Consider the following 7,768-nt stretch of genomic DNA (forward strand, 5'->3'; position numbering starts at 1 on the left):
TCCTTTCCCTCCTGCCCTTCCTTTCCCTCCTTTCCCTCCTTTCCCTCCTTTCCATCCTTTCCCTCCTTTCCCTCCATTCCCTCATTTCCTTCCTTTCCCTCCTTTCTCGCCTTTCCATCCTTTCCCTCCTCATTCCTTTCCCTCCTTTTCCTTCTTTCCGTCTTTCGCTTACGATAATTTAGCCTGAAAAACAAAGCGTTGCTAGGTAGCAATACTTGCTGAATAGCTACCTTATGCAACGCGCCAGCGATTAAACGCGCTGGTTTAACGATTTGCAAAGAGCCAGTTGGTGCGTTTATTATTGTGCTTAAGTCGGCGTGTACTGTACCTGTCTTGGGCTGCAGCTCCGAAAGACACTTTCGTGTGCGCGACAAATGGTGGCTCCAGAGAGGATGCATCAACCAACGGATCGGCAAGTAGTCCAATGTCCTCCTTTCCTTCTTTCTCTCCTTCCCTCCTTTTCCTCATTTCCCTCATTTCCAACCTTTCCCTCCTTTCCCTCCTTTCCCTCCTTTCCCTCCTTTCCCTCCTTTCCCTCCTTTCCAACCTTTCCCTCCTTTCCCTCCTTTCCCTCCTTTCCCTCCTTTCCCTCCATTCCCTCATTTTCTTCCTTTCCCTCCATTCCCTTATTTTCTTCCTTTCCCTCCTTTCTCGCCTTTCCATCCTTTCCCTCCTCATTCCTTTCCCTCCTTTTCCTTCTTTCCGTCTGTCGCTTACGATAATTTAGCCTTAAAAACAAAGCGTTGCTAGGTAGCAATACTTGCTAAATAGCTACCTTATGCAACGCGCCAGCGATTAAACGCGCTGGTTTAACGATTTGCAAAGAGCCAGTTGGTGCGTTTATTATTGTGCTTAAGTCGGCGTGTACTGTGCCTGTCTTGGGCTGCAGCTCCGAAAGACACTTTCGTGTGCGCGACAAATGGTGGCTCCAGAGAGGATGCATTAACCAACGGATCGGCAAGTAGTCCAATGCCCTCCTTTCCCTCCTTTCACTCCTTTTCCTCCTTTCCTCCTTTCCCTCCTTTCCCTCCTTTTCCTCCTTTCCCTCCTTTCCTCCTTTCCCTCCTTTCCATCCTTTCCCTCCTTTCCCTCCTTTCCCTCTGTGGTACTCTCAATGTTCTTCTGTCTCGGTCCGCGTCCTGCATCAAACTTGCTTTATCATGTCGTCCCTTTATAGTGATGGTCCTTCATCCAGTCCCCTGTTCCATGTTGTAATCCCATTCGGATTGATCTAATCCGATCTTCTTTGCACCGCTAATCTTTGTCATCATGTTGTGGTGATGGGTAGCTACAGTTGCCGTACCACATCACTTCCTTCTTTTTTTCTTTTGCACTGTTTGTTATGAATTCATATCTCTTGTTTCTGCATTATTTCTGTTTACCTGCCTTTCTCTAATACAATTCACAACCTAATGTTATCTCACTAATCTATTTCGTAATCCGCTAATTTGGCTGGAGCTTTCCTTTGCCGTTGCCCACGACTCGTTGTTTCCTCTAAATTATTCCTAGTTTCTTCTCGAAGTTCTCTGAGTTCTGATTCTCTGATGTCGGTGTTGGTAATTTTCTTTAAGTGTGCCGAGTTTCTTTTGAACTTTTTACCCGTCTCTGTATCCATAATAGTCACCCTCGGCCCTTCCTTTTCTTTTACGAGAAACTCCTTTGGATTAAACGTGGTTTGCAGTTTGTTTCCTGGTATTGTGTTTTGTGTAATTACTATGTCTCCTTCTGCGATGGACGATCTTCGCGCCTTTCTTTTCCCATCTTTAATTACTTTACCCTTCCATTTCTTTTCTTGATCCTGATCCTCAATCTCCTCCCTAGATATGGCAGTTTCTATGTCTTCTAGTGCCGGTATTTTAGATCTGATAGTTTTTCCGTATAAAAGTTCCGTCGGCGTTTTCCTGTAGTGGAATGAGGTGTCGTGTAATACATCATTAGGTATTCCTCCAAATCTTTCTTCCACTCCCTTCCTAGACCTGCGCTAATTATTAATCTTTTGAGGAGCGATCTATTTTGGCGCTCGACCAGCCCATTTTCTTGTGGCCAGTATGGTGTTGAATGATTTAAATATATTCCATGTTCTCGGCTGTAAGCTTCTAACTCGGTACCAATCAGTTGTTTAGCATTGTCTAAAGTGATGGTTCTAGGGTATCCTAATCTTGTAAACATTTTCGATAATTTCCCGACCGTTTCTCTAGCTGTAATCCGACTCATTATTTCGACTTCTTTATATCGGCTAAAGTAGTCTACTACCACTAATAAATATGATCCGCATGGTAATGGTCCTAAAAAATCAAGTGCTACATCTACCCATGGTCTTAAAGGTAATGGGCGGCGCATCATTGGTTCGGGCTTACCCGGGTTTCGACTAATCGACACCCCTCACAGTTTTGACATGCTGCTCAATTTCTTTATCCATTCCGGGCCACCACACTCTGTTTCTTAAACGGCGTTTCATCACCGATTCTCCAGGGTGTCCCTCATGAGCTAAGTCTAACATTCTTTTGCGGAGTGTATCCGTTACTACTAATTTGTTTCCTCTAATAACCATTTCTCCAATCATTCCTAGCTCTTCTTTGAACGGGATGTATTGTTTAAGTTCTATTTCATTCCAACAACCCGAGCGTAGACTGTTTTTAACCTTTCCTAGTACTTCATCTATACTGGCTGCATTTTCTAACTCCTGGACGTCAATTGCGGCTGATTCCATTATTGCCCTTATCGTGTGATGTGTTTCTTCCTCGTATGGTTTATTATCTGTGTCCACTACTAATCGTGAAAATGGATCGGCGATATTATCACAACCTTTCCTATACTTCACCACATAGCTGAAAGACTGTAACCGTAATAACCATCTTTCTATTCGAGCACAAGGACGAGATGACGGTTTGAAAATGACCTCCAGTGGCTTATGATCTGTCTCCAGTTCAAATTTACGACCTAGTAAATAAGGCGCAAATCGTTCCACTGCCCATACTAGTCCTAACGCTTCTTTCTCGGTCTGACAGTATCGTTTCTCTGTTTCGGTCAGACTTTTGCTCGCGTACGCAATTGGCCTTGGCAAATTATCCCCTGCACCTTCGAACTGCACTAACACTGCACCTAATGCAACCGGGGAAGCGTCAGCGATAACCCTGGTTCGCAAATTGTTATCGAAAAAATGTAAAAGTTTTGCATCCGCCACCAATCCTTTCAAAGTGTCAAACGCATCCTTTTGTTTCTTCTGCCATTCAAACTTTACACCTTTACGCGTTAACTCGCGTAATGGAGCTGTTACTGTGGCCAAGTTTGGCAAAAATCTACCTAGATATGTGATAAGGCCTAGGAAGCTTCGAACTTCTTCCGCGGAGGAAGGGGCCCGAAATTTCCGTAACGCTTCTATTTTTCCTCTCCGTCGGTTCAATTCCTTTGCTCGAGATTTTATGTCCTAAAACTCGACCTCACTTACTTTCATAATACATTTCTCTTGGTTTAATAGTATTCCTTGTGTCTTAATGGCTTCTAATACTTCTCGTAGGGCTTCATCATGTTCTTCCTCGGATTTTCCGAAGATGAGTATGTCGTCGATATAATTTACGGCATTTTTGCATTTCGCCAAAACTTGTTCCATGATTCTTTGAAAGACTTCCGGCGCGATCACTATTCCAAACATGAGACGTTTATACCGGAAAAGGCCCATGTGAGTGATAAATGTCGTTATAAAACGACATTTCTCATCAAGCTCTACTTGATGAAAAGCATCTTTCACGTCCAATCTACTAAATATTTTGGCTGAAGCAAATCTCGGTAGAAAATCTTCTATGGTCGGCATAAAGTGTCTTTCTCTCACGATAGCAGCATTAGCTCTGCGCATATCTACACACAAACGGACATCCCCATTGTCTTTCATGATTGGCACTAATGGTGAAACCCATTCGCACCCTCCCTCTACAGGTTTCATAATGTCTGCCTTCAATAGGTACTCTATCTTTTCTTCAATTTTTCCTAACAACGCTATTGGTGGCCGACGTGGGTGTTGGCATACGGGTTGTACGTCCCTATCGATAGGGATTTTAAGCTTTATCCCTTTTATCTTAGGAAATGGTTTTACTCCTTGGGATTCTATAGCTCTTACCCCATAGGTACTAGGTAATCCTACGAACAGAACACCTAGATCCGTAGCTGTAATGCGACCTAAAAGTGATTGCTCACTTCCTTTGATAATGTAGAATGTCGCCTCTCTGATAATTTCTTGCCCTTTATCCTCGATTCCAACTATGGCTTCAAATTTCCCTAAGACCGTGAGTGGTTTGGCGTTTTCCCCATACGGCAAAAACACTTCTTTGCAATCATTCGTTTCGCCCCATCTTTCTAGTGAGTTTGATTTTAAATATTCCCAAGCCTTCTCACTGATAATATTCTTGTTGCAGCCCGAATCCACCAATACCTGTAACATTACTCCCCCGATCTTAATTCGAAATCTCTCGCCACCGTCACTGATATTGTAAATAAAGTTTCCATTTCCCCTTCACTTTCACCCTTATTATCTACGGCTCTAACTTTTCTGATCTAAACCGTTTGGTTTCTCTGTAGCTTCTCTGATCATCTCGCCTTTTCATCGACCCTGGTGTGCGGCATTGCGAAACGAAATGACCAACTTTCTTGCACTTATAACATTCCTTGTTACGAGCCGGACATTTCAAATCTAACGGAATGTGGTCCCTTTTCCCGCAACGGGAACATTCTCCTCTGCCTTGCACCACCCGGTTAACCTGATCGTCGATTTGGGAGTAGTTTCGAACCTCCTCTCTTCCAGGTGCCAATATTTCCCGAGCTTGTCTTTTGATCGACTCATACGAACTGATAACCTGTATCATTTGCTCCATATCCATCGCTTTTGGCTGAAGTAAACGTTCCTTCAATTCGTTTGGAGCGAATAAGATAACCTTGTCGATTATGCTATTTGCCCTGGCCTCCTCTTCGGTCTTCCCGAAACAGCACTTCTGAGCTACACTTTGAAACCGGAAAGCAAACTGCTCAGTTGTCTCGCCCTGCTCCGGTTTTAAAGTCCAGAATCGGTTTCGTTCGAAGACATCATATTGTTTTGGGCAGAAATACCCATCCAACTTCTCTATAGCCACCACGTACGGGTCAATACCCTGGCTCTTGTCTTCCGTCACTTCTGCCCCTGGCAACGATGCATAAATCTTCTGGACATCGGGTCCGGCTCTTGCCAAAAAAATATTCCGTATTTTAGTTCGATCTTGTTCTCCAGTCGCGGCAATGATGAAATCGAAATTCCTTTTATATTTCACCCATTCACTCCTTATGGAGTTTCGATCCATCAACCTAAAAAGAAAATTAGAAATGTTCCAAGTGTCCATTTCTTGAAACATCCATTCATCATTAGCACATGTTTCAGTTCTAATGTTCTTTCTGCCTCGCCATTTTCTTTTTTCCCTATCGGTTCTCCGACCGATCATTTTGGCATTTCCCATCTGCTCTCCGACAGATAACCTTGATTTATTATTTTATCCCCTACTCCAATTGTTAAAATGCTCTCCGGCATTCACCACCTAATTTTGCGATCCACGCAATTACGGTGCGGTTCTAATATGTTTGCTCTCCGGCCTTTCTTTCCTTTTTTTTTTTTTTTTTTTTTTTTTTAGTATCGTTCTCCGACAATCCTTTCTTTCCGATCACCCGCTCTCCTGCCGATGATCATAACACATATACTATGACACGGTACAATTGGACAATCACAACTATCACATTTATTTGTTAACCTTTTCTTTTTCACGTTTTCACTACTTTTCACTAATTTCCTCGGTTTTACTTTTATCCTCGTCGCCAGATGTGGTACTCTCAATGTTCGTCTGTCTCGGTCCGCGTCCTGCATCAAACTTGCTTTATCATGTCGCCCCTTTATAGTGATGGTCCTTCATCCAGTCCCCTGTTCCATGTTGTAATCCCATCCGGATTGATCTAATCCGATCTTCTTTGCACCGCTAATCTTTGTCATCATGTTGTGGTGATGGGTAGCTACAGTTGCCGTACCACACCCTCCATTCCCTCATTTTCTTCCTTTCCCTCCATTCCCTCATTTTCTTCCTTTCCCTCCTTTCTCGCCTTTCCATCCTTTCCCTCCTCATTCCTTTCCTCCTTTTCCTTCTTTCCGTCTGTCGCTTACGATAATTTAGCCTTAAAAACAAAGCGTTGCTAGGTAGCAATACTTGCTGAATAGCTACCTTATGCAACGCGCCAGCGATTAAACGCGCTGGTTTAACGATTTGCAAAGAGCCAGTTGGTGCGTTTATTATTGTGCTTAAGTCGGCGTGTACTGTGCCTGTCTTGGGCTGCAGCTCTGAAAGACACTTTCGTGTGCGCGACAAATGGTGGCTCCAGAGAGGATGCATCAACCAACGGATCGGCAAGTAGTGAAATTAATTTAGTAAACATAAACAGGCTGCAAAAGCATCTGAAAGGTTAAGCACTTCGTGCAGTTAGCGGGTCAATGCTTAACCCAGAAAACCGTTGCGCTCGTAATAACCAAGCTCGACAAAATGGTCGGGAACCCTGAAAGCATTTACAAGTCTTTACTGCTAGAATTACTAGTGATAAAACATATAACGACAGATAATCCTTCAGCATTTTTAGAATTTTCCAACGCTTTGCGCAATCTCATTGACAACATGGTGTTGTTGAAGCAAGAAGGATTTTTGAATGACCAAAGGCTGCTAAACGATTTAACATCAAGGTTTTCAACCGAACTTCGGAACGAAAGGTTGAACGAGAATCGAACCGTTCGAACAGTTCGGTAAAGTGCACGAACGAACGAGATTCTTAACAAAAAACGACCAGGACTTTTGGAAGAAACTGACTACACCGAACGTGTTCGAACGTTCCGTTCATTGTTCGACGACACACATAAATGTGGTAATGAAACGTGCAAAATCATATTGCTTTCTCGCTCTTGTACCCTGTTGGTGTTGAACACTGTTGGCTAACACAAGTACACTCTCATTCATCTCATTCAAAGTGGGTATGCCGGCCGCTTTACGCAGTAAGGCTCTATCACCTGAGACATGGCCCTCCGCTCTAACATACCGAGAGTTTCGTGACTACCGGAACAACAACAATAACAATCCCAATACACGCGCCGTCATCGATACTAACTCGATACATCAACTCACACACGATCACCCTGCCACTCTCGCTGCAGACAGCTATCACAATCCACTCTCACGGTCCGGAATAAGCGCTCCGATATCAAACACCACTACAGATATGCACTCGCAGCCTAGTCCGATTTCCTCTCCTGCTATGACAACTACAGATGCAGGTTTGTTTACAACTGAACCACAGCAGGATCTCAACGAGCGAATGCTTGTCACCACTACACCTATCAGATCTCCTCCTGAATGCTTAGCCGCTCCTAAAAAGACCGCGACGAGTTAACACTAAACGGACTGATGATTCTGAGGAAGCCGGTCCGTCAGATGAATAGCAATTGAATATCAACAACACAACAACAACATACAAAATACAAAATCGTAATATTAACTGAAACCTGGTTGAACAATAACATCAAGAGTTAACGTTTGACGTTTAACGTAAAAGTCGCATTCGCATTTCGCTCCGTATATTTTCTGGAAAATCGCGCTGTTTATCACACTATTTTCCGGTTTCTGTATAATCACAGTATTTTAGAACACCGTTCCATTATCGTTCAATAGTGCGTTTATCTCTGCTGACCAAAAATTCGCGTAAATTTCGTTTTTCGGATAGC

This window comes from Anopheles arabiensis, unplaced genomic scaffold (genome assembly GCF_016920715.1).
Source record: "Anopheles arabiensis isolate DONGOLA unplaced genomic scaffold, AaraD3 Autosomal_pericentromeric_contig0016, whole genome shotgun sequence".
NCBI lineage: Eukaryota > Metazoa > Arthropoda > Insecta > Diptera > Culicidae > Anopheles > Anopheles arabiensis.